Genomic DNA, 26,948 nt, shown 5'->3' on the forward strand with positions numbered 1-26,948 from the left:
CGTCTCAGACTTGGCACTGTACGAGTACTACTCCAGATGTGAGTGGATCGTACTGTAATGCAGCGGATGATTTTATTGTAATAAGTAATTTTTAAAAGTGACAGTTTAATGAGATAAAAGGCTGCTGTTCTCAAAGAAAGTGCAAGATAATACATATGGTCATGAATGCTTCACTACTTCTCTTGTTTATTATCTTCTCGTAAAACAACATGAGGTGTGTTTACATCAGCTGTTAGTCCCTCTTCTTCAGAGGCTGGCTGGGGCTGTTGATTAGCCTAGACAGACAGTAGCCACGCTCCGCTGGAACCTCAGCAGGCCTGAACAGTCTTGCCGATCACAGCTCTGTATTGTCTTTGTGGGTGGGATGATGTGACGGATGGAACTACAAAGATGGCGTCAGCTCATTTAAAATGGCTTTGGCATCAACTTTGGACTATTTAGACTTGGTATGTTCTTTGAGTCAGGAGGAGATTCAAGTACTAAAGTCGTTTATTTAGAAAAAGGACATATTTGCGTCTTCTTCAACAGAGTATGGTGGACTGTCCCGTTGACCGACATCCATAGCGGAGACAGTTTGAAAGACAACTTTAGATCCCGCCCCATGACTGTGCTTTGCCAATGGGCTGTGGCCAGACTACATATTCACATGAATAGGATGGCTTGTAAGCTAGCTGTTAATTTCTTCTCTCTGAAACTTTGATTGATTTCAAATAAAGATCCTTTCACTGACCTTAGATATCCTACAAACATCCATCCATGTACACAGAATACATTTTGGTGAGATCCTTAAACCTGGCTATCACATGGTGTTTGTGGATGTAAGTGCTTCTGTAATCAAAAACAGCTAACAGAACATCTACATAACTAAAAGAAACGTGGTCGTCTCCGAAACTGGAAGCGTTGCCATGGTGTGTTGCCATGGTGGCATTAGCGCATTTCTGGGACTCCGCCTTGCAGCCCCGACGCTGCAGATCTTGGATGGCTTCGTCTGGGCTGTTAACTTCGTAAGTAACATTGCTTACATGGTCATCTGTGGAGCCAGAAACAGGCTCACAGCATGGAGGCGCAGCTGGCCATTTCACATTCAGATGAGGATAACTGTCGTTAGCGCCAGAGCTTAATTTCACCCTGTCTTATTTTGAAAGGATGCATTTCGGTAACTGTCTGCTATGCTCCGGCAACTCAATTGTTAAGCTAACTTTATAGTTAACAAGCCTTTACTTTAGCGCCAATGTTTGAAGTACAAAACAACAAAATCAAAGGCAGAAGTGGCCGTATGCACTTCAGAACTTCCTTGGAATACCTTTTTAAAACATTCGCTGTGCTGCAGCGGGATTCTGGGCGGTTCCGGTTCGGTTCCATGCGCTGTGTCTGCATCCAAAAATGTCCCTGCTGTGCAGAAAAAACGGACAGCCTCAGTGAGTACAGCTTGCTGTGTGTGTGTGTGTGTGTGTGTGTGTGTGTGTGCATGCCTGTGTTTGTCCAAGTCCAGTTTCAATTCCCATTAAAAAGCTCCTCTGTGGCAAGGCTCCAGGGGTGGATGAGATCCGCCCGGAGTTCCTTAAGGCTCTGGATGTTGTGGGGCTGTGTTGGCTGACGCAGCTCTGCAATATCGCGTGGACATCGGGGACAGTCCCACTGGACTGGCAGACCGGGGTGGTGGTTCCCTTATTTAAAAAGGGGCACCGCAGGGTGTGTTCCAACTACAGGGGGATCACACTCCTGAGCCTTCCTGGTAAGGTCTATTCAGGGTTCTGGAGAGGAGGGTCCGTCAGATTGTTGAACCTCAGATTCAGGAGGAGCAATGTGGTTTTCGTCCTGGCCGTGGAACACTGGACCAGCTCAATACCCTTAGCGGGATCCTGGAGGGTGCGTGGGAATTTGCCCAACCAGTCTACATGTGTTTTGTTGATTTGGAGAAGGCGTTTGACCGTGTCCCTCAGGGGGCCCTGTGGGGGGTACTCCGGGAGCATGTGGTACCAGGCTCTCTGATACAGGCTGTTAGGTCCCTGTATGGCCGGTGTCAGAGCTTGGTCCGCATTGCCGGTGTCGGTACAAGATCTGTTCGGGTGCAAAATTGGTTCGGGGTCCGTCGACTGCCGATGACGTCTAAGTAGTTGATTGGCTGAACATGAACCTCACGGAATTACGCGATCACGTTACGTTGGTCCAGGCAAATCTTTCTGTTGGAAAGATGGACAACTTTTACAAAGAAATCCATCATTACCTCTTTGAAAATACACTTTTAGCATAGAGCTGCATGTATATTAGGGCTGAACGATTAACTGCATGTGCAATTAAATTGCGATGTGACAAAAGGAGATTTTCTAATCACAAAGGCTGCAATTTGGCAGCGAGTGGTTAGCGCAATGCTAATATACATGGAAAAGCCCATAGGAATGCTAATGCTAATATCACCGATTACATTATTACTAATTATGAATTAAAAACGTGCCAAATGATTACATTTGGAGTCTAATAGAAAGTAAAACTACCATCAATCAAATAAGCACAGACAGGTATTTTAGTAAAGCCAGAAAACTTTTAACTCCAGAGTTTTGGCTAGCAGCTATGAGCGTAACTGAACTACGCATGGACAAGACGTCGAAAACTCTAAAAACAAAATACTTCAATAAACGGGACACACTTCTTTCCTGCAAATACAATTTCACAGGTGTTGCTAATACCTATGATCCTTCAAGGGATGTGCTCAAAGAGGAGTTCAACATTATGAATACAATATAGTGTTTTATTTTACAAATACTATTATAAACACAAACTTACGTCTTAAGAAATATTATTTTAATAACGAAACTGCTAAATTCTTTCCAACAGCGTAGATGTGTAGTTTATTTTGTCCGAGTGGGTTTGCCGTACTTTGACGTCATCGGCAGTCGAAGGACCCTGAGCCGATCTTGCACCCGAGCAGATCCTGTACCGACACTGGCAGTAAGTCGGGCTCGTTCCCAGTGAGAGTTGGACTCCGCCAAGGCTGCCCTTTGTCACCGATTCTGTTCATAACCTTTATGGACAGGATTTCTAGGTGCAGCCAAGGTGTGGAGGGCATCCGTTTTGGTGGCCTGAGGATCAGGTCTCTGCTTTTTGCAGATGATGTGATCCTGCTGGCTTCATCAGAACGTGATCTTCAGCTTTCGCTGGAGCGGTTCGCAGCCGAGTGTGAAGCAGCTGGAATGATATCGCCTCTCCTCCATTCATTTTCAATGAGACATGCTCGACAAAGCGATAATCGTGGGTCTCCCTCCTACTAAGCAAAACGCGAAAAACGTGCGTGGGAAATTCGTGTCGTGCACAGGCGACCCAGCGACGCGATCCCAGAAAGTTGAAATATTTTCAACTTTTCATCGCTGTCGCTCGGACGAGGACCAATCAACGGAGGTTTCATTCACTGACCAATGAGCGGGCAGAATGCTCCGTACATCTCTGAGCAAACATGGAGGAGAAGTTGATTATTATGTTTTATAGTAAAATCACAAGTAAGATTTCACATAACTCTAGCAGCACCTTGTGAAACATCATATCTACCGCTTTATTAACTCCGAACCGCTTAAATAACCTTAACCCCCAAATTCCACTACCTCCGCTCCGCTCCGCTCCGGTCCGCCCCCGCCTTCCGCAGCCGCTCGCTTCCGAACTCAATTTTTACTGGTACCTGCTCTACAACGGCTCCGCTCCGGTGCGGAGACCTGAGGGGGGCAAACAAGCATGTGCGGGATTTTTGAGATCTTGCGATACAGTCCGAGCAATAAACGCGGAAGTTAGATCCAAACACCCGTTGTGTGGGAGAAGCATCGGAAATGAACTGTTCAATCTGCCCATCATTTGTGTTGAGAGATCAGCAGTGTTTGGATCAACAAAGTGTGACTACTTTGATAGTAGAAACTGTATTTATGGCTTATTTTTGTGCATTTAAACTTCAGCCGCCATTGATAGTTGTTAAAAGTTGTTAAACCTGTGCATATGAAACAAAAACGCCTTTTGTTTATCGATTTATTGTGAAAAACGCAAGTTGAGCTTGCTCCTTTTCCTGTTGGGCGGTTGTGATTTCTGTCCATTAACTGCGGAGGTGCTCCGGCGTCCGGCAAAAATAGGATTGATTCTATTTTTGCCGGACGCCGGAACAGAGGGCGGCGCACTGCACCGCACTGCCGGAGCACGGCCGCAGTAGTGGAATTGCTCTGACTGACTACAACGGGACCGATTTTGCTCCGGCGTTCATGTTGGAGCGGAGGTAGTGGAATTTGGGGTTTAGGCTACTGCCCCCGCGACCCGACTCCGGATAAGCGGATGAAAATGGATGGATGAATGCTGTTGTACCAGCTCCACTTGCACGTCATGTGGCATACAGGTAACTCTGCTCCACAGTGCACAGGTTAACCAGTGCAAAAGTATAAATAATGTCTAAATGAAAATAATAAGAACTAAAATTGTATTTTAACCAATTAGCATGCAAGTTAATTTGTACATTTACAATGTGTTATGGAGGGAAATGATGCAGCAGTACAGTATTTTTATTTTTTATTATTTTATTTTTTTGCAGCTGAAGATGCCTCCCATTCTGATGAACATGCAATTAAATGTTCAAATAAAATGAGCAACCCAAATTCATAAGCATAGAAAACAACCAAACTAACTACCACTTTATTAGAATAGCTTCATTGTTAACAAGCCAGAAATGAGCACTTTCTGCTATTATTTCCCCAGTGGAAACACACTTAAACAAAACAAATTATGTGATTCTGGTATAAAATTAGTTTTAGGGGGCTTTCTGGTCTTTAATTTGAAGTTTTGTTGTTTATTAGCAGAAATGGTTTGTGGTGGCCACTGTAGAGGATTAGTCTGATGATTTGTACGGACCACAACTAAAAGTATAGAGCTTCAGAGTTCAAAGGTTGTGGTTGTTTTTAGATCCAACAGAATGTTGACGATAGCAAATAAACACTTCAAGAAACCTTCACTACCAAAAATATGTACATGCATCATGACAAAACTGTCAAAATAGGATAAAGGCAACAAAAACAGCTGGTAACATCTCCACAAGCAGACTCATCACACGACATTCAATGTGCATCTTCTATAGACAGGTTCATTTAGAAACTAACAAAGATTCAAGTAAGCTGTTATCTACAGTTTTGGCCAGAGGTTAGGAGACTGGAGCGCTTTGCAAAGCCAATGTCTCCTTGTTGCATTCAGCTACTGCTGATCGAGCCATGACAGCTGGCTGCTGCACAGATTTATGAGTGCATGTGGATAAATATGAGTTTGTGTGTGTGTGTGTGTGTGTGTGTGTGTGTGTGTGTGTGTGTGTGTGTGTGTGTGTGTGTGTGTGTGTGAGTGTGTGTGTGTGTGCGTGTGTGTGTGTGAATTAAAAAATAAAGACAAATTAATTCAAATGTGAGCTTCAGTAATTTGTGAATAGTGTTTGGTGAACATGAATACAGCTTCAGAAATACTTACATGTTCATCAGCAGCAAAATTAAAGTTTAAACAAGACATAAAAATAGCTGCTTATGTAGCAGCATAACACCTATGCTAACACATGCTAGTAATGCTAATAGACTGCTATAGTCAGCAAATAGATAAAAGCTCAGTAATGAACAAATGAGTGTATGTCATTGAAAGAAAGAAAAGAAAGACAATGATATTTTATGTAGCATCTGTCAAGTTAAAAATCACAAGGTGCTTCACAAAAAACAATTAAAGTATAAAAAATGTTTCAAAAAATGATTAACGATATGTTTATAATGAGAGAAAAAATGAAATTGGGATTAAAAAATATATAATGTAAGGAAAGGGACAGAGCAAATGAATAGGAAAGGGAGAAATCAGTGGATCCCGGCAAAGGTGGAATAAGACCAGAACAAGGAGAGGGTGATGAAGGTCACACCAAAGCAGCCTGAACAAGTGAGTCTTCAGCTGCTTTTTAAAGGAGACCACTGAGTCCACCGATCTCAGGCTCAGGGGGAGAGAGTTCCAGAGTCTGGGGGCCACAGCAGCAGATGATCTGTCACCTTTGACCTTTGGCCTGGTGCTGCACAACCAGTAGGCTTTGGTCACTGGACCTCAGGGACCTGCTGGGGGTGTAGGGACTAAGAAGATCACCAATGTAAGATGGTGCTTGTCCATGTAAGGCCCTATAGACCAGAACCAGGATCTTGAAATGAACCCTGAAGTTGACTGGCAGCCAGTGAAGCTGGAGGAGAAGCGGGGTGATGTGGGTGTGTTTGGAGGACTTGGTCAGAAGCCGAGCACAGGCGTTCTGAACCACCTGTAGACGGTTCAGGGAGGTTCTGCTCAGACACGTGAAAAGAGAGTTACAGTAGTCTGAAGCTTGGTTTATGCTTGACGCATTCACTTTCCGCTTGGTGATGCGGCTCGCGGATGGAACGCGCTTCACAACTCGCAGCTTTCATGGTTCGTGCGGCTCGTCTCTGCGGTGAGCCAATATTCTCCCAAACTGTAGGGGGCAGCATGGAGCTCTACAGCATGCACCCAACACTACACCATAGTAGAAGTAGAAATTACTGTTTACAACATGGCATTCCAGCATTTTTAACAGCGTCCTCGTCTTTTCCCACAGTGAAAAAAAACCTAATAGAGGGAAAAAAAATCTGAGATTTCGTTTATTGTTGGACTTTTGAGGGGAAAGGCTCTTAGGTGGGCAGAAGCAAAGAGCAGAAATGCTGAGTTTTGTCTGGTCCCTATGCTGATTTTTTTGGAGGATTTTAAACAGACTTTCTGCAGCTCAGAGACCACAACTGACATTAGAAGGAAGATTTTGCATCTTTCACAGGGAAGGAGAACGGTGGCGGAGCTATCTTTGGAGTTCAGGACTTTGGCAGCCATGACAACATGGAATGACGATGCCTTAAAGGCAGCTTTTATTGAGGCCCTGAGTGATAGAATAAAGAACCAGCTGGCTCTGTGTCCTGAACCAGCCACTCTGGATGGATTAATCTCTCTGTCCATCTCTATTGATAAGAGATATCGCGAGCTTCAGAAAACGTCAGCGATGGAGTTTCCACCGCATCCTACACCTCGCCACCCAACCGCTAGACCTTCGTCCGCGGAGTCATCGGAGGAGCCCATGCAGTTGGGAAGAGCCCATTTAACCCTGGAGGAACGTCAGCAGCGTATCAGCAAGGGCCTCTGTCCGTACTGTGGACTTCCTGGACATTTCGTTCAGACATGCCCGGCGTTGCTAAAAGGTCGAGCCCACCAGTAGAACTGGGAGTCCTGGTGGGTGGTACCCCTGAAAATATAACCTCCCAGTTCCTCATTGAATGTACTGTGACTTGGAGAAATCAATGTCACCCTACCACTGCCTTAATAGACCTGGGTTGCGAGCAGTCTCTATTGGATTCCCAATTGGTCTGTGAATGGGGTATCTCCACTGAACTACTTTCCGAACCAGTGTCGGTTACCTCTCTGGACGGCAGAGTACTGTCAACTATCACCCACAGGACCATGCCGCTCCAGCTCAAAGTTTCAGGTAACCACACAGAGACACTCACTATTTGTTTTCCCATCCCCGCAGAACCCGGTGGTGCTTGGACATTCGTGGCTCAAGAAACACAATCCGCTTCTGGACTGGCGAGCCAACAGATTAGAATCCTGGAGTCCGGAGTGTCTTCTCACATGCCTCAAGTCAGCACCCTCCGTGGCTAAGGACTCCGGCTCGGCGCCTACTGAGCCCCCCGATCTTTCCCAGGTACCCTCAGTTTATCACGACCTTGAACAGGTCTTCAGCAGGGACCGGGCTGCCACGCTACCTCCTCATCGCCCATTTGATTGTAGCATAGAATTGCTACCCGGAGCTCCGTTGCCATCCAGTCGTCTTTACAGCCTCTCTAAACCGGAACGAGACAGTATGCAGACCTACATAACTGAGGCTTTGGCAAACGGGACCATTAGACCTTCAACCTCACCCCTGGGGGCGGGATTCTTTTTTTTCACCAAGAAGGATGGGTCCCTCCGCCCATGCATTGACTATCGGGGTCTGAATCAGATAACTGTCAAGGACAAGTACCCCATACCCCTACTGTCTTCCACTTTCGAGCCGGTCCAAGACGCCACCATCTTCACTCGGTTGGATCTCCGTAACGCCTATCACTTGGTTAGGATCCGCCAAGGGGATGAGTGGAAGACAGCTTTCAAAACACCCTTGGGGCACTTTGAATACCTGGTGATGCCTTTTGGTCTCACCAATGCTCCAGCGGTGTTCCAGAGACTGGTGAACTCTGTTCTGGGTGATTATTTGAATGACTTTGTTACTGTCTATCTGGATGACATTTAGATTTTTTCCAGGTCCATCACCCAGCACCAGAGACATGTTCGAGCTGTTTTACAACGGCTTTTGGAAAACAGACTGTTTGTTAAAGCATAAAAATGTGAATTTCATGTACTGGTTGTGAAATTTTTAGGTTTTGTGTTGGAGAGCGGGCGACTGAAGGCAGACCCAGACAAGGTGCAAGCTGTCACGGGGTGGCCTACTCCTACCACCAGAAAACAGCTACAGCGATTTCTGGGCTTTGCTAATTTCTATAGACGGTTCATTAGAAACTATAGTCAAACTGCTGCTCCACTAACTTCTCTCACCTCCACTTCTAAGCCTTTTGTGTGGTCACCAGAGGCAGAGACAGCCTTCCGGGCACTCAAGAAGAGGTTCTCTGAGGCCCCAGTACTCTGCAGGCCTGACACTACGCAGCAGTTCACCTTGGAGGTGGATGCCTCGGACACTGGGGTGGGTGCGGTCCTCTCACAGGTGTCTCCAGCTGATCACAAGCTCCATCCCTGTGCCTTTTTCTCCCGGCGCTTAACACCTACTGAGAGCAAGTATGATGTGAGAGACCGGGAATTACTGGCCATTAAGCTGGCCCTGGAGGAGTGGAGGCACTGGTTGGAGGGGGCTGAACATCCGTTTGTGATTTGGACACATCACAAGAACCTGGTATACCTGAAGGAGGCTAAGAGACTTAACCCTCGGCAATACCGTTGGTCCTTGTTTTTCTCTCGTTTTAATTTTGTATTGTCTTATCGCCCAGGATCTAAGAACACTAAGCCCGACGCTCTCTCCCGCCAGTATGCCTCAGAGGATGAGTCCACGCCTGAAACCATTCTGCCTCCTTCCTGCATTGTGGCAGGGGTCACCTGGGCAGTAAGGGACCAGGTCCTGGAGGCTCTCAAGGTCGATCCCGGCCCAGGTAACGGACCATCCAATAAACTGTTTGTTCCTCAGACTCTGCGAGGAAGAGTCATCCACTGGGCTCACTCTGGGAAGTTCTCCATACACCCTGGGGTGGGAAGGACCTTGGCACTAATCAAGCGTTCTTTCTGGTGGCCCGCCATCTATAAGGACGTCAAGGAGTACGTGTCGGCGTGCCATGTTTGTGCCCAACAGAAAGGTACCAATCGACCACCAGCTGGATTATTGTGTTCTCTGCCTGTTCCGTCTCGCCCGTGGTCACACATAGCAATAGACTTTGTTTGTGGATTACCTGCCTCCCACGGTTTTACTACAGTTTTGACAATTGTAGACAGGTTCTCCAAGGCCTGTCACCTGGTCCCTTTAAAGACCCTTCCTTCCTCAGTCGTGACCGCCCAGCTCCTGGTCAAGCATGTGTTTCGGCTCCATGGCATACCGACTGAAATCCTCTTGGATCGCGGCCCCCAGTTTGTGTCCAAGGTTTGGAAGGAGTTCACCACCATCCTGGGGGCCCGGGTCGCTTTAACCTCGGGATTCCACCCCCAAACCAACGGCCAGTGCGAGCGCATGAATCAGGAGCTGGGCGCCATGCTGCGTTGTGTGTGTGCCACAAACCCCTCTGCCTGGAGTGACCATCTCGCTTGGGTGGAGTACGCCCACAATAGCCACATCTCCACTGCCACAGGTCAGTCTCCATTTGAGGTCTCTGTTGGATATCAGCCCTCCTTGTTCCCGCTCCAAACAGGTCCCACTTCCACGCCCCAGTTTCTTCACCGGGCCCGCCGTGTGTGGGCGGCCACGAAATCTGCCCTCCTGCGCACCGCTGAGAAGAACCAGCGGCTGGCAGACCGACATCGTCGCCCAGCGCCGACCTACTCCCCGGGACAGATGGTCTGGTTATCCTCCAAGGACATACCCCTCAAGGCGTCATCTAGGAAGTTCGCTCCGAGGTACCTTGGTCCGTTCAAGGTGTCGGCTGTTCCGAGCCCGATGACCGTTCGTCTGGACCTCCCGCAATCGCTGAAGGTCCACCCAGTGTTCCATGTGTCCCTGGTCAAGCCCGTGGTTTCCAGCCCCCTGTGTCCGGTGCCTGCTCCGCCTCCACCTGCCCAGCTCTACAAGGGGGGGCTTGTTTATAAGGTCCGGCGGATCCTCGACTCGTGCCCCCGGGGACGGGGTGTGCAGTACTTGGTGGACTGGGACGGGTATGGCCCAGAGGAGCGGTCCTGGATACCCCGGTCCTACATTGAAGACCCCTCCCTCATCGCCGACTTTGAGGCTTTCCGGTCCACTGCGAGGACGCCGAGGGGCGTCCGTTGAGGGGGGTGGGGGTGGTGGTGTCATGTTCCTGAGCCGAGGTGAGCACTCTCTCCTCACTAACAATCTCTGAGGCAATCTTCCACAGGTGAGGAGCGGAGGGTGCTGCAGGTGTGCCAAATCTCCAGTCTGGAGGTCAGGTATAAAAGGAGGATGGAGACACCAAACTGCGCCGGATGATTGCACCTGTTAGGTAGCCCCTGCCTCTCGACTTCGTTTGCTTGTTAGATCTTTGATATTGGATTACTGGCTCTGACCTTGGACTGTTTTCTGGATTATGCCTTTTGGATTTTCCCCTGAACTTTTTGTTTGCTCTGCTCAGGATACCCAACTCTTCACACTTCTCTCGCCGCTTGAACCTCGGATTTCCAGAACCACGTCCCATCCTCTTCTACGCCTGCCCGTTATCTCCTCTGCCTCACCCGCCTCAACCCACTGAATTCCACCTGCGCTCACCTTGGCTACCCTCCTTTCCCACACGTCGTGGACTACCATATGGACTAACGCCAAACGGCACACCTTCACTGGATTTACCAGTGCACTTTTGTTCCTGCTTAGAAAATAAAGAACTTTTCTTTTTACCCACCTATTGAAGTCGTGTTGATTCTGCATGTCTTGAGTTAAACGCCTCCTGCGAGTCATGACATGGTGACGTCATCACGTTGCTTCCGGGTGCAAAGAACCATGGGACATGAAGTCTCTTTTGGCGCTTTCTTTTATTCTCTTTTTATCTGCTTTTCAATGAGTGCAGATGACAGTTTTTGGAGAAATTACTGCGTAGCCATTTCTCATGAGGGCAGAACCTCAACAGAACTAATTCTCCCGGACCGACAAAACCTGACAAAAGTCTCTGCTTTGGTAATTTGTTGTAATCTATCAGCTAATTGGTCACTATATCTTCCCTCATAATTTGATTAAAATGTGAGCTTTAATTTTTACCCAAACATTTTGTCACGGTCTTGATTAAATTTTATAAAGGCTTAAACGTTAAAGCAATATAAAAAGAATGATTAAAAAACCTGACCCTGTGGTGCCAGTCATTAACCAAACAAAAGACTGAACCAACTATTCATGTACAGTTATTAGTCACAGCATTTAAAACACTGACAGGTGAACTGAAGAAGATTGATTATCTTGTTACAACAGCACCTGTCAGGGTATTAGGCCGCACCTGAACTGTCAGTTCTCAGGAGCTGATGCGCTGGGTGGAGGAAAACTATGTTGATTGACTTTTACAAAGGCCAGATTGTGATGCTCAGAACCTGGGACCCCGCCTCACAAAGCTGATGGTCTTGTGAGCTGCTTCTGTTCTCTGGTGGTTTTTATCCTCCGTTTATGTTTAAAGTGAGACTTATGGATGAAGCAGCTGCAGTTCACAGGTGCTTAGGCTTCTCAGGGTTGATTAAAAAATAAAATAGCCCCAATTTTAGATTGAATTCTGTCTGACTGAAGGACATGTAACGCCTCAAAGCTGTTAACACCAAATGTTAAACAGATAACCAGAAGGTCCCATCAGTGACCCACAAATGAATTAATGGTGTTTTTCTTTTTGTTTTATTCTTTCAAAGCTACAAATGAACCAACCTGTCATATTACAGCCAGGAACAGTGATGTGCTGCTGTCACATATCCACCAAGCTCTGGCAAAAATGTATCAGGACCACCTAAAGTGGCTTTCTATTAGAGCTAAATATTTAATGAGACACATCACCCTCACTTTGTCAAATTATGGGTCAGAGAACAGCCAGGGTGAAACGTGTGAAGATCACATGGGGTATGTTACTGCAACACTAGCACAAGAGCAGAAATACCTGTATCTACTGAAGGTATCGGGCCTGTCAAGTACATCAAACCTAATTATTAGCTTCCAACATGTAGCTCTGTTCATCTGCAGCAGACGCTTTGACCTTTGCAATGCAGTGTGGTCTGCTGATTGTGATCTGCAGCTTTAAACATCTGAGAGGTCCTGAAGGATTCTCACCTCTCTGCACCTGCGCAGGGTAGTTAGGGAATCGGTGACTATAACAACTTAAAAATACTGACCAATTTAAACAAAAGGTGAAACTTAAGCTGTTTCTGCTGAATAGAATTAAAACTTTTGAAATCTGTTAGGAACTCATTGCATCCAAAATTTGCCGGTGCTGTAAATGAAGAACCATAAAAGTGTTTCTTCAGTCCCTATTTTTGTATAAAGGAACGATGATCAAGTGTCTCCTCTGTTGTTTCCTGAGTTTATTTTCCCAGAAGGTGGTCTGGAAGCTTCCAGAAGACAAATCTGACTCAGAAGCAGCCAAAACATGAGTTAGCTTACTACGTTTACATCAGAATGTCTCAGTGAGCTCATCTGGCTACAGGATCTTACGTAACATTAACCGCCTACGCCCCTCCCTCACTACTCACTCGGTCGCCATCCTTGTCCACAGCCTCATCACTTCCCGTATTGACTACTGCAACGCTCTTCTCTTCGGTCTTCCTCACAAATCCCTCCATAAACTCCAACTTCTCCAGAACTCGGCAGCCCGCATCATTTCCAGAACTCCCTCCTTCCACCACATCACCCCTGTTCTTCAGCAGCTCCACTGGCTCCCAGTCACTTCCAGAATCCAATTAAAAATTCTGCTATATACATTCAAAGCCATCCGTAATCTAGCTCCACCGTAACTCTCAGACCTCCTTCATCCTTCAACCTCCACCCGTTCCCTCAGGTCCTCCTCCTCCATCCACCTCTCTGTCCCACCTTTCCGTCTGGTCACTATGGGGAGCAGGGCCTTCAGCCGCTCTGCTCCCCAGCTCTGGAACTCACTTCCTCCTGACCTCCGTAACATTGATTCCCTCACTCTCTTTAAAACCAGACTCAAAACTCACCTGTTCCGTCTAGCATTCCAATAGTTACTCTCTTTGCTCCAGTCTGTCTGTTTGTTTTATGCTGTTCTGTCTTTTATTGTTGTGTATTTTATCTCTGTAAAGTGTCCTTGAGTGTTCAGAAAGGCGCTGTTGAAATAAAATGTATTACTTGTATTAAACTGACTTCTGTCTTCCACTGATGCATTTTTATGTGAAAGTGGTAGCTAAAGTTAAGCTAATGCTAGCTTTCCATTCTCAGCAGCTTGACGGATTGTTCCAGTCCAGGTTTGTTTAACCATGTTCCAACAAAACTTAGTGAAAAGGTGTTCTCCTGATTCAGACACTGGTTGGGTGTTGTTCTGCTGTAAACCTGTAAGGCCGGGTTATCCAGCAATCAGAAGGCTGCAGGTTCGATCCCAGCACCAGCCAGCAAATGTTGCTGTTGTGTCGCTGAGCAAGACACCCAACCCACCTTGCCTGCTGGTGTTGGTCAAAGGGAGAGTTTTATTTCAAGGCTGAAGAAGAGTTCATTTCCCCTAGTGATATCACCTCTGAATGCACCAAAAACTTTAATAACAAAACCCACCAGTAATTATTTTTACTTTGGCATACTGGCAGATTTCATATTGTTTTTATTCATCCTATCATTTTCCCTTTTCTTAAAGCTTAGGACCTCCGCAGTTGTGTTGTGCCGGTGTCGGTAAAGGATCGGCTCGGGGTACTTCGACTGCCGATGACGTCAAAGTAGTTGATTGGCTGAACATGAACCTTACGGAATTACGTAATCACGTTACGTTGTTATCACGTTACGTTGTTATCACATTACGCTGTTATCACGTTACACTGTTATCACGCTACGCTGGTCCAGGCAAATCTTTCTGTTGGAAAGATGGACAACTTTTACAACGAAATCCATCATTACCTCTTTGAAAATACACTTTTAGCATAGAGCTGCATGTATATTAGGGCTGAACGATTAACTGCATGTGCAATTAAATTGCGATGTGACAATAGGAGATTTTCTAATCGCAAAGGCTGCAATTTGGCAGTGAGTGGTTAGCGCAATGCTAATATACGTGGAAAAACACATAGGAATGCTAATGCTAATATCACCGATTACATTCTTACAAATTATGAATTAGAAACGTACCAAATGATTACATTTGGATTCTAATAGAAAGTAAAACTACCATCAATCAAATAAGTACAGACGGGTATTTTAGTATAGCCAGAAAACTTTTAACTCCAGAGTTTTGGCTAGCAGCTATGAGCGTAACTGAACTACGCATGGACAAGACGTCAAAAACTCTAAACACAAAATACTTCAATAAACGGGACACACTTCTTTCCTGCAAATTCAATTTCACAGGTGTTGCTAATACCTATGATCCTTCAAGGGATGTGCTCAAAGAGGAGTTCAACATTATGAATAAAATATAGTGTTTTATTTTACAAATACCATTATAAACACAAATTTACGTCTTAAGAAACATTATTTTAATAACGAAACTGCTAAATTCTTTCCAACAGTATAGATGTGTAGTGTATTTTGTCCGAGTGGGTTTGCCGTACTTTGACGTCATCGGCAGTCGAAGGACCCCGAGCCGATCTTGCACCCGAGCAGATACGGTACCGACACCGGCTGTCGTGGTCTGTGCTGAGCTAACACCTGTTTTGTGTTGTTTCTCTGTGTGCAGGTGGGTGTGTCCGGAGAGCAGCTGCTGTTGATCTCCTCATCAGTGGTCAGGGGATTTAAGGAGTGTCGGGACAACACATCAGCGCCGGATGATTACTCAGTATTGGGTAGTATTCTCGCCAGAACCTTGCCTGTCTTGTGTATCTCCTGTTTACCTCGCTTTGATCGTGTTAATCTGCCCTGTTACCTCTGACCTCCTCAGGTACCTTCCATTCATCTGCCAACTTCCACCACCAAGCAAAAGACTCACCGGATCATCCTGCTCACCAGACCGTCGCGCGCCCCTGACCGCCTGCTCTCCAACCCCCACCTGCCATCAGAACACCCTGGACTCCGGTGCTCAGCTCCCAGCCATTTCCTCTGCCTCTCGCCCGACCAACTCAGCCAGCCCTGACGTGCCCTCCTCTCAAAACTCTCCCTAACTACCCGGAAACCGTAAGACAAACTCTCATTACCTTTTGTGCCCGTTCTACATCTGCATCACTCATCCAACTTAAATAAATAATTTTACGTACCTTCTGCCTGTGTGTGATTCTGCATGTCGTGGGTCAAAAGACTTCAACCCAACATGACACCGGCAGCACTTCCTGTTGTTAAACAACAGCATCAGAGCTTTCTAATTGTAATGATTTTGCGCGATTATAGTTTAGATATTTTCTAGTTGCTATATTTTGAGTTTCTAATTATTTCAGTGACTTTAGTGAATTTTGTCTTTTCTTTAATGGAAGGATGTGAATAAATGTGAGGATTACTACATAAACATGGCTCAAATCCTAATGTGAAGTTCGGAGAGGATTTGTTTTCATAGTACTGTATAGAAACTAACAACATATTTATTATGTCATCATATCAGTTCATAAGTGTAATCTCATACTTTATGTCTGCTTTAAGGTGAAAATGTGAAAGTTGAACCGTTTCATTTAAAAGTAGAAAATCACTCATCTGGACTAAGCCCCGGATCTTTTTCAATCCTAAATCTGCCCCTAACAACGCGGATTCGGCTTTACTGTCGTGTTTGATGGAATATCAATTTAACAAGTCCATGAACTGGGATTTTTGCTTTTGATGCTAACTTTGCATTTCCATATGCCGTTTCCACTTCACAGAGGTCCTAGTGGTTGTTAGTACAGTGTCAGTAGCCAGCTGTGGCTGGATTTCAGTTATAAAAGAGAGACTGAACTAATTTTCCTTTTTTTCTCAGTTTGCATCTTATTCATCGATTAAACATAAACTCTAAATACATTTTGTTTCAACTCAATGTGACAGGTACATCACTGGTTTTAAAGGAAGTGGAACGGGCAAAAAAATAATCTTCAAAGCTCAAATAAATGAAAAGAAGAATGTGTTCCTGTTGAAGAAAAAGACGCCTCATTCTAACTCTATCAAATCTATCCTTTCAATTGGGGAGTGAAGAAAAAAACACGTTTAAAGTGGTTCTTACTTTCTGTTGAATGGCAAAAGCATGTCCTGCAGCTGAGGGAAGACATTCCCACCAGCGCCTGTTAATAAAATAAAGTATTTATTTTTACATAAAAATTCTTGAAATATTCAAACTCTGCAAAAATAAAGACTTTTTTCTTGTTTGAAATTCCAAATATTAATGAAAAAGACTCACAGAATTGGTTTTCATGTTAGAAATGTGTCATGTTTTCCAGGCTGTTTGAGTTAGGCTGAACAAAGCTGAGAAACACCATTAAACTTGAGGAGTTTTGATGTTTTCTCAACACCAGAGCACCCGCTTCAGAACAACCATATTAAATGACAATGTGTTGCACATCTACTGTATATTTATGAAGGACCTTGGTAGATGGCACAACTGACACATTTGGTGATTTTTGATTGTGAAAACATGTCACTATCTATTTTTTAGATTTGAAACTAGAAAAATGTCAACGATAACTGTTTCTGGGCTTTAAGTGGTCTTTTTGCAGTTTTTGGTTTCCAACAGGCCTTTAATTTACTTTGGTATTGTAAGGCAGTGACTGGAATCAGTCACAAGGTGTCGCTGTTGAGCTGTAGATTGTAGATTTTAGCAATTTTCACCATTTGTCCTCTGCAGGACACCGTAGTTCAGTTTTATCGTTCGCGCGGGCACCATTTTGGGTTCAGTGTTTACTGTGATTTGTAAAGGTAAGCACTATCCGTGGTGTACTGCAATGGTTTTGTTTAAAATAAGTGTTCCACTGTGTAAAATGGCGGTTTGCTAAGCATATAGTGTGTTTGTTGGGAGGTTCATGTGTTGTCTGATGACAGTATGAGTAGTTTGTGTGCATGTTTCGTTCTGTAATATAAGCGGCAATTTCGGGTTACATCCCTGCTAGTTAGCATAGCCCCCGTTCGGGCAAAGTAATGCATTAGCTGTTCAGTTACGGTTTGCTGATAATCCTGCAAACTGTGTTTTGGGTCATACTCATTTCTGAGACCGAAGAATTGTGTAAAGATGCCTTGACTACTTGATTATTTCTTGTTTAATGTGTTTTATTTTATATTTGTTGTTGGCTTATGCTATGATTTGATAATGATGCAGTGTTTACTGTGATTTGTAAAGGCCAGCAGCGGAGTCGGAGTGGTGTTTGCCCCATCATCTAGATAAAGAAAAAGACGGCACGGTCCGAGCCACAAATTGAACGCCTGTGTCCGACTGGTCTCTCTATTGTGCACCCCCATCCAACACAAAATTACACAACGCAGAGTCCGGGGTGTAGGGAGGCCCCTGCACGGGTTGGGTTACAGTACCACGTGCAGTTTGTCTTCAAAGTGCACGCAGTATAGGGAGACAGCTGATCTCCATGAACCACAGGATTTGTCTCATTGTTGCTCTCTGCTTCATCTATTGCAGTGGTACTCACCCCTGGTCCTGGAGGGCTGCTACCCAGCATGTTTTACTTTTAACTTGGCTTTAGCACACCTGATTTCAATCAGCAGGTGATTAGCAGGCTTCTGCAGAGCCCGAGGAGCTGCTGCACAGGTGATTCAACAACTGAATCGGGTGCGTTGGTGTGGAGAAACAAGGAAAACATTCTGGATACCGGCTCTCCAGGACCAGCGGTGAGTACCACTGGGCTATTGTGTGAGTGCGTTTGAAGCAACAGCTGGCGTTTGTGAGAATGATTCCTTCATCTGTGCTCCAGCTGTGAGCTGGAGTTCCACACGGCCAACTTTCTTCCGTTGAACACAGACGGCTGTGAGCTGTGTTCTGGTCCGGCCAGAAAATAAAAGCACTCACAGAGCAGCAGGATGAGATTTATTAAAGCAGAATATGTTGTCAGAGAAAAAGTGGAACTAAGTGAGAGAATGTGCCCACATGGGATGTATTATAGTGCATGGGTAACAGAGTGTTTCCATGACGATCCATTACCAAATATAGAAAAATGCTGTGATGTTGACTCTAACAACACTGGTTAAACATTTCAGTTCAAGAGACTTTAGTTTCCTTCCTGCTGCTGTTAAACTCTATAATGGTCACTGCTAATATGGAACCCATACATCTGCAACGCTCCACAACAAATATCACCGACATGTGCAACATTACTATTACTATCATTATCGTGTGTGTGTGTGTGTGTACACGCGCGCGCATTTGTGTGTCCACACACACGTGTGTGTGTGTGTGTGTGTAAAAATATTGAATAGCAATTTTTCCGGCAGAAATTGTGATTTTATTTCTATTTATGATTTTCTTCAAATCCAACTTCAGCACAATGTACAGCAACGAACAGGCCTGGAGATGACACTATCACAACATTCAAATATATTAATGTAACAAGCATACAAACTAAACGTAAGAATAGCTGCCAAATCTATTTATTTAGAAGAAACATGCGTTATGTTACCAAGGCAGCGTGCCTGGGTGTTTTTCTCTCACAAAAATAATGCTCTGACACCAAATGCTGCTATAGTCTTACATGCTTACCTTGGTGTACCGTAACTCCAGTTTTAGTCATCAGAAAAATGCAGGAGTAGCTTTTTCAAGTCCACATAGGTGTTATTACGGTAAACCATGTTCCTCTTTTTCAGGAAGCGGGCGAATCAGACTCCATGCCTCACACTCACGAACGGTGCAGAGTGAGAGACAGTGACATGTGACTGCAGCTGTAAATATTATTGAACATAGCAGCGCCACAAAAAGATAAATAATTAGTAAAATAACCAAATGCATTGCTCTGCCAACTCAAGCATCGGGATCCCACGAGCCCACCCCCACTGGCCCTCGCTGCCACCATCGTAAAACACTTTTACAGTTTTGGGTCAGATCCTGGGTCAGCCAGGAGCACTGCAAAAACCACAGCACTGATGATCATGTGACTGTGTGGTTCAAAATTGCAATTTGGATTGGAAAACGTCAGATGGTTCAGTCCTAATCAGAACAAAGGTTGGATCTCGTGAGACAAAATGTAAGAAAATGAGCCGTCTATTAGCTGAACATCATCTTTCCCACATTAAAATAAGTAAATGAATAAGCAACACAAAGCAATAGAGACTAAATAGCCTCCGAACATGGTGAATAGTACTGCTGCCAGTTCCAACACAGGAATAACACAGACATTCATTCTAATATTTAATGAACATAACTTTCCCTTTTTGTCTTTGGGCTGTTGAGCAATTTGTGAAAATCTACAGAGAGTAAAGGAGAAGGTGCAAGTCCCCAGAGGAAGATCCCGCCCCTTTGTGCAGGTGACAGGCTAACACTGTTTCACCTGCTTTAAAAATACATGAAACATCTCTGGGGCATCAGAGTAATGAATGCATAGTGGTCATGTCCCCTCAGGAGAGCACTCCGCTTTACTGGGCTCCCTTTGTAGGCGTTGCTCATGTGAGGAACATTACTTATTAATTCTCAGCTGCTCTCTTTGACTACTTCCCCGGACCAGGATGAGAGACGTCGATAACATTGCAGTACACATGTTGGATAATAAAAAAATAACATAGTACGCAGTGTATTCAATTTCTGAACTAGACAAGGAAATAAAGGAATACCAACAAGGGATCTCAGAAGGTCTCCAATATTGGACTGAAGAAAGAAAGCAGTTTTATCTGGAGGAAATAAAACAACAGCACGTGGCCATAAAGCTGCAGAATGGCCCACTAGCACTGACAGCATGTCAATATCAGGGAAAACACGGACCAACAGCAGACAAACAGAAAAACACAAACCGCACAAGGTGCCAGTCCGTCACATGAAACCATCCTGCTAGCACAGCAGCCGCAGGGTGACACCGTCCACAAACGTGTCACCAAATATTCAACATTTAATGCATCGAACCTTCATTATTCTTCAAGCAAGGACAGGAAGTCCAATGTGATCCATTAAATAAATGACAGCATGTCCGCACACACAGCCAGGGAAGGAACAAAGCCTGTTTAGTGATGATGATGATAATGAATTTGCCAATTCATTATGACACTCATAAAGGTTTTTTTTTCTGTTTTAATTACAGCATCATGCTGATGTGCCTATGACATTTAAAAAGGCTCTAATTATTTTGCACACTGGAGGGACCATTAGAGAGGCTGAACTCTGATTTCAGCTGTTGCTCGTGGTGCCTTTCAAAGTTCCGCTTCTAGCTAAGATAAAAGAACATTCAATTCATCCAAATATAAAGTTGGGAAGTCTGACAAAGTAAAACCACCAAATTAAAATATGACAAGAAAACTCTTGTTTTCCAAATTAAAGAAATACAGTAATCCCTCGCCACTTCGCGGTTCGTCCATCGCGGATTCGCTGCTTCGCGGATTTTTTCTTTGGATCATTTTTCAGGGGGAATTCGCAGATTTGCGGTATTTTTCACTGTTTCGCTGTATTTTTCTATGTGAAATATCAAGAAATTCTTGTTTTTTTTTCATCAAAAAATGCACTTTTTGTAATAAAACTAAAAAAACCAAGTAAAAAAAATTATTTTCTTGAGTTTTACCCACAAAAAGAGAATGTGATCATACGATAATTCAATATAGTACTGTATGTCAGACAGGTCGGCTGGATTCGGGAGTTGAGCTTGTAGGGAGCGTGGTTTCACAGACGCGGAAGTGATAGCGTCGGTGAAACGCCGGCTAATCTAGGAAACCCCCGAGCGTTCGAGCGTCAACGAAGTGACACAGAAATGCCGGGCTTTCCAGAAGTAAGCTGATAGTTCGTTGGATTGATCGGTAGGTTGGAAACTCTGATCATGAATCTGAAGAAACGATGACTGAGTGGTGAGCTGGAAAGGCGACTTCCATTTATAGCCGCGGTTTGTGACGTAGGTGCAACGTGGAGGGAATCCCCGCGAGGGGCATGCTGGGAGTCCCTACTTCGCAGATTTTCACCTATCGCGGCCAGGTCTGGAACGCATCTACCGCGATAAACGAGTCATTAAAGTAGCCATGGTGAGAGACCGCCTACTCAGACCTCCAACACAAACCCAGGCACCATGGAGGCCTTCCCGCCAGCTCAGACACTTCAGCCACATCTCTGCCTCTCCGTCATTTGTTAAGTGGTAGAAAGCAGAACTTGCAATTGTGATTATTTGAATACTTGGTTTATTCCAGGGTACTATCCTTCAATGGTTCACTTTCCTTTTAGCTGACTGCTCTTTTCAGTTAAACTGATAAATACTTTATCATTGTTGAAGAGGTGAAGTGCTGACTGGCTTCAGGCTGTCTTTGGTTGAATAGTAACACATCTGAAGAGGTTATTTAAGGTCCCCCAAACACACAGGTTTTCATTTGACGTCTAACCTCAGGTCAGCTCAATGGCCTAGCAGTAGAGTGTCCGCCCTGAGACTGAGAGATCTGGGTTTAAATCCCGGTCGGGTCATACCAAAGACTTAAAAATGGGACCCAATGCCTCCCTGCTTGACACTCAGCTGTAACGAGTTGAAATGGGGGTTAAAACACCAGTTCCTGATCGCGGCTGTGTCTGCAGCTCACCGCTCCCCACGGGGACGGGTCAAATGCAGAGCACCAGTGTGTGACAACATCGGGACTTTAACTCATGCCAGGAATCTTGGAGATTTTTATCCACGGTGCCCAATACTATATATGTTTTCATTGTTCCCACTAAAAACCAGATGCTTGTCAAGAGGTGATTTTTTTTGCACCACTAAAGCGTTCTATTAGCATCCCATGATGCATTTGTAACAAAAGCACGTTATATATAATGTGTAATATCAAATGTTGCAGAAATGCTAATTGGAAATCCCAAACGAATGATGTAAGCAGTGTCTGTTTTGGCCACACACAGCTTTGGTTGCAAAACTCTGTTTTAAGTTGCCTTGCAAATAGAAAGCTATTTCCACTGATTACACTGGCTAATGTACTGCAGGGGAGGCTGAATAACAATCTGTGTGGCATATGTAGTGGAAAATAGTTTGCTTCTGTCTAGGAGGCTCCTGACAATCAATTTGTTCTCCCTGGCTGATGCATCCTGAAGAATAACAAGCACTCAAATGCCACTCTCTGAACATGCAGAATGCAGAAATTCACACTTTTCCTGAGTTAAACGATTTCATTTTTGTTTGACAGCATAAAGCAGAGAGATACTCATGTTCCGTTGTTGCTATGGGAACAATGCAATAATTGGACGTATTGGACAAATTAAACTCTGTTAAATGTGAGAAGTTGTGAACTTTGTTAACATAAGGATGTATTTTAACGTGTGGCGTTTTCTTCACTCTATGGTGTTTTTCACAATATAGAAATAAAGTCAACAAGGGACAATATTGTGGATGCTGTAGCTCCTCTTGTCTCTCTCGTGTGTGTGAAGGGATGAGGAAAGCCGACAGTCATGGTGAGCTGAGGAGAAGAGGTCTGCTGCAGACAGCCACACATGTAGCACTACAACAGTTCACACGTGCACAGCATAAAAAAACAAAAACAATATCTGGTAACACTCCCTATTAGTGTTCCAGGTAGCTATTAAGTGTCTGTAAGGTAATGACAAAGGGCCGAGGGGGTGGGGGGATGGGGTTCATGCACGCGTTTTTCCTACTTTATTAAATATTTAAATAATGCCTAATAACACTAAAAAAGGGACCCTTGTTGTAAAGTGTTGCCCGATATCTGTGATCTGGTAGAGCTGCTTTTATCGAGTATTGTCGGAGCAAACTGACCAAAACCTCAGGAAAATAATGATTCCATCATCAGATCAGACAGTGAGTGAGCTAGCATTAGCCTCACCTTCAGCAAACACTTCCACATAAAGTCGAGACCACAACTGAAAATCTGCCAAAACCACAAAGGAGAGTCATCATCATTATAGTCATTAAAACAATAGAATGCAGAATAAAAACAGGGAAAAAGGAAGTTTGGAAAAATTAGAGTAGAAAAACACTCGCTGAAGATAGAGTTGCTAATGGGCTACCCTTTCAGTCGGGATTAGGTTGAGACGTTGTGTAATGACTGTAGGCAATCATTTCTATTAAATACTTGAGATTAAAACAAAATAACATAAAATCCTAAACATTATTTTAAAAATCGCACATTTTCTTTTGGGGCTGATGAGTCAGTTTAAAAAAAAATAATAATAAAGACCCAAAATAATGGAATTGAGTTCTAAATGCTGACAAAGTCAAGTCATCAAAGCTATGATCTAGGATTTCATATCAAGGAGATGCCGTTGTTATTTCATATCAAAGTAAAAGGACAAACAAGTGAACAGCCCTGATAAAGAGGAGGTTATTATAGGATTCATGTTGCTTTCTTTCTGAACATTTGACACTGTAGGCTGCTCATCTTTCTGCAAATGCTTGACAACAGCTTTAGTGGTGTGTCCAAAGGAATAGGATATCACACACTTACACTGATAACACACACTTACTCATGTGCACATTCCACCCACTCTAAGGAGAGCCATTCAGCACAGGGGGATATGTAAATGTGTAGGGCTCTTAAGCAATCACGTCTACCTCCCCATATGGTGGGGGGGGGGGGGCACTCTTTGAAGTAGGGCTGCTCGATTATGGCAAAAATAATAATCACGATTATGGTGACTGAAATTGAGATCACGATTATTTAGGACGATTTTTCAATTTATGTTGATTTTATTTGTTTTTATTCAGTCATAAAATTGCTCAGGGCACAATCAGGACAAAAATAAGAAACAAGATGATCACTAAAATAACTCCTGATTCCCAGTATAAAAAGACCAATATACTTATAGCTCATAGTTTATGACCCAAGGGCTATAGACCTTGGTTTAACTCATTTAAGTCTAACAGTACAGACCCAAATACCAATATCTTGCAAATACTGACAGCAAGAATTATACAGTGGCATTTATAACAAATAAATGCAAATAAATTGATGTTCACAAAATGTTGCATAATACGTATTTAGTCGTGTCAATGTGCTGCTGGAGAGTGCACTAGCACCGTGTCCTCAGAGAGATTAGTTATTATTTATCAGCGTGAGGAACTTATTTCTACCTTATTTATAAACTATTTATTTACAAGTCCATCAATTAATGTAATAATTGTCCCAACCACAGCTGCACCCCCCACCCCCCAACCCGGTCTCACAGCAATCAGGGCAAGCTGCTCGTGTGTTTAGCACGCTGCACGCGCACATTTAGCCGTTTTAGCTGCTCAGGAGTCCGCAGGTGCGGTGTGTGTGTCACTCACTCTGGTTACTCCAACAGGGAGCCGGCTCCGAGAGCTGTTTCTTTAGCGACCGACACATCACTACATCATTCCCTTTCCTAATGTCCTGAAGAACGGTCCGGAGAGCAGGCGGAGTGTTTAGCTAACCTGCAGGAAATGTCGACGACAGTTATCCAGAAAGTAGCTAAGGGTTACCAGAGATGTTTCTGAGGTGTTCGCTAGGTACTTTTAAGTTAAAAAGTCAAGAAGGGGGTCTGAAAAGCTGCTAGAAATAGCGTCAAAGTCACAAAGTTGGCAACACTGTGGGAGGAGCGCTTCATTTGCAACTCGGCGCAGCGCAGGCGGGAGGAGCAAATAATCGGCTTGTTTTGTTTTTTATAATCGTTCAAAACTCAGATCTTAATCGTGATTAAAATTCGATTAATTGAGCAGCCCTACTTTGAAGTTACAATGCACCATTCCTGTAGTGGTTGATATTATTGGAGAAGACGGATAAAAAGTCTAGCGACATTTGAAAGGTGATGTTTAGCAAGACAATCTACTGGTCAAATGGCTCGGTGTCCCTTGACCAAATTGACTCTCAATCTCTCTGTGACCAGACTTTAAACTCATAGAGCACACACGCACACACACACACACACACACACACACACACACACACACACACACACACACACACACACACACACACACACACACACACACATCCATGCATCGATCCTCGTGTATGAAGCCACTAAAGCCCTTTTCAGACAGACATTCTGGAACATTTGTGGACAATTCAATCCGGTTTTTAACCGGAACTGTGTTTTCAGACACACCACTTTTGTACCGGAACTTGTCCTTTCGGCTGCGTTCACACAGCAGGGAAAAGTTCCAGATGTCTGACGGCGGCAGGGGGGTGGCGGGGGGGAAGAGAGAATCGGACTCATGTTAAGAAGAAGAAGAAGAAGAAAAAATCATTTCTATAGTGCCTCTTAAGATAAAAATCACGAGGCACTTAAGCATAATTCTGCGCACACGAAGACGCATCAGAGACCTGGATGATGAAGCTCAATGGTTAAAGGAATCACTGAAGCGGTGTGAAGCGCTCCGTCGCGCGTCTAGGCGGTACCGTAGGAGGCAAGCTGCCGTGGTTCGCCGCATGCTACAGCAGCGGGCTATCTAGGTGCGCACAGCGTCCCCCGGTCCCCTCCTCCTCCCCCTCCCCCTTGTCCAGAACTCTACCTCACCAGTCTGAAGCAGCCACCCTGTCCGTAACAAGTCCGGACCTGTTACTAGGGGCTTCGTCCGGATAAATTCCGGAACACGTTATCCGGATGTTTGTATTCTGACACAGAGGTCTTACGGACAGATTCCGGAACATTTCCGTTTTTCATGGCCTGTCTGAAGGGGGCTCAAGTGTCTGAGAAGCCGGATTAAGGATCAAGAATTGTATTTTTTTAAACCATGAATAAGAGCTGTGTTGTAATTTGTAGCGTCCAGCAATGGTCAGTTTAGGTACAGCCTGACCTTTCAACATCTATTCAACATCTGGTCAGAAAGGAGACACAACACTGCATGTGTTCCCTTTAAATGAGCCTGTCTTCATACCAGCTGGGGCTCACAGACTCTGCAAGTCTGAAAGATAAACAATAACTTTCTTTCCCAAGGTCCCATCTGGCTGCCTCCACAGAAGGAACAACTCCAGCTCCAATCAATTGCTAAAATCAAGAATGATTTCCTAAATCAATATGAACTTCTTCCATGACTCATAATCTAGATAATCATTAAATACAAGTTGTTTCTAACTATTACAATCATATTATAATGAAATGCTTCAATAATCTGTGTTCAGTAATTGTTATGTTATGTTATGTGAACCACTGCAGTGTGTTCAGCATGTTTATATGACGAGGTCCTCACACCTGCACTCACACAATAACAAGTACGGTTAAGTTAAACTCCAACACATAACTTGCCCTTCTAACCAGTCAGAACATCCGGTGTCAAAGAAGGTGTGTTTCTGAGTTGTCTTGGTAACATCTCCCACGCTGTCAGCCTTTGATTGGCTGTTCAAATCATAACATCAAAACCTTAAAACTGGATCATCCTGAGTGATTTGTTAGTTCTAGAGAAAGCTTCAGACCGGCCACCAGTCGCAACCTCTTTAACCATCAAAGATTTTGACACGTCGTCAAAACCTTTTTGCACCTACAAAGCTGAGACAGCAAAACAGCTCCTGCAGAACAAAGCTGATATTATTATTAGACTCCTTAAGAGTCCTCCAGACGCACGGTTCCATCCAGCTGTCG

General features: G+C 44.4%; 1 protein-coding gene across 1 annotated transcript in view; it reads right to left on the reverse strand.

The window, feature by feature from the left end:
• Window positions 1–26,948, reverse strand: part of si:ch211-186j3.6 (neural-cadherin) — a 640,545-nt gene that overhangs the window by 563,118 nt on the left and 50,479 nt on the right. The window lies entirely within an intron of this gene.

This window comes from Nothobranchius furzeri, chromosome 9 (genome assembly GCF_043380555.1).
Source record: "Nothobranchius furzeri strain GRZ-AD chromosome 9, NfurGRZ-RIMD1, whole genome shotgun sequence".
Lineage (NCBI taxonomy): Eukaryota > Metazoa > Chordata > Actinopteri > Cyprinodontiformes > Nothobranchiidae > Nothobranchius > Nothobranchius furzeri.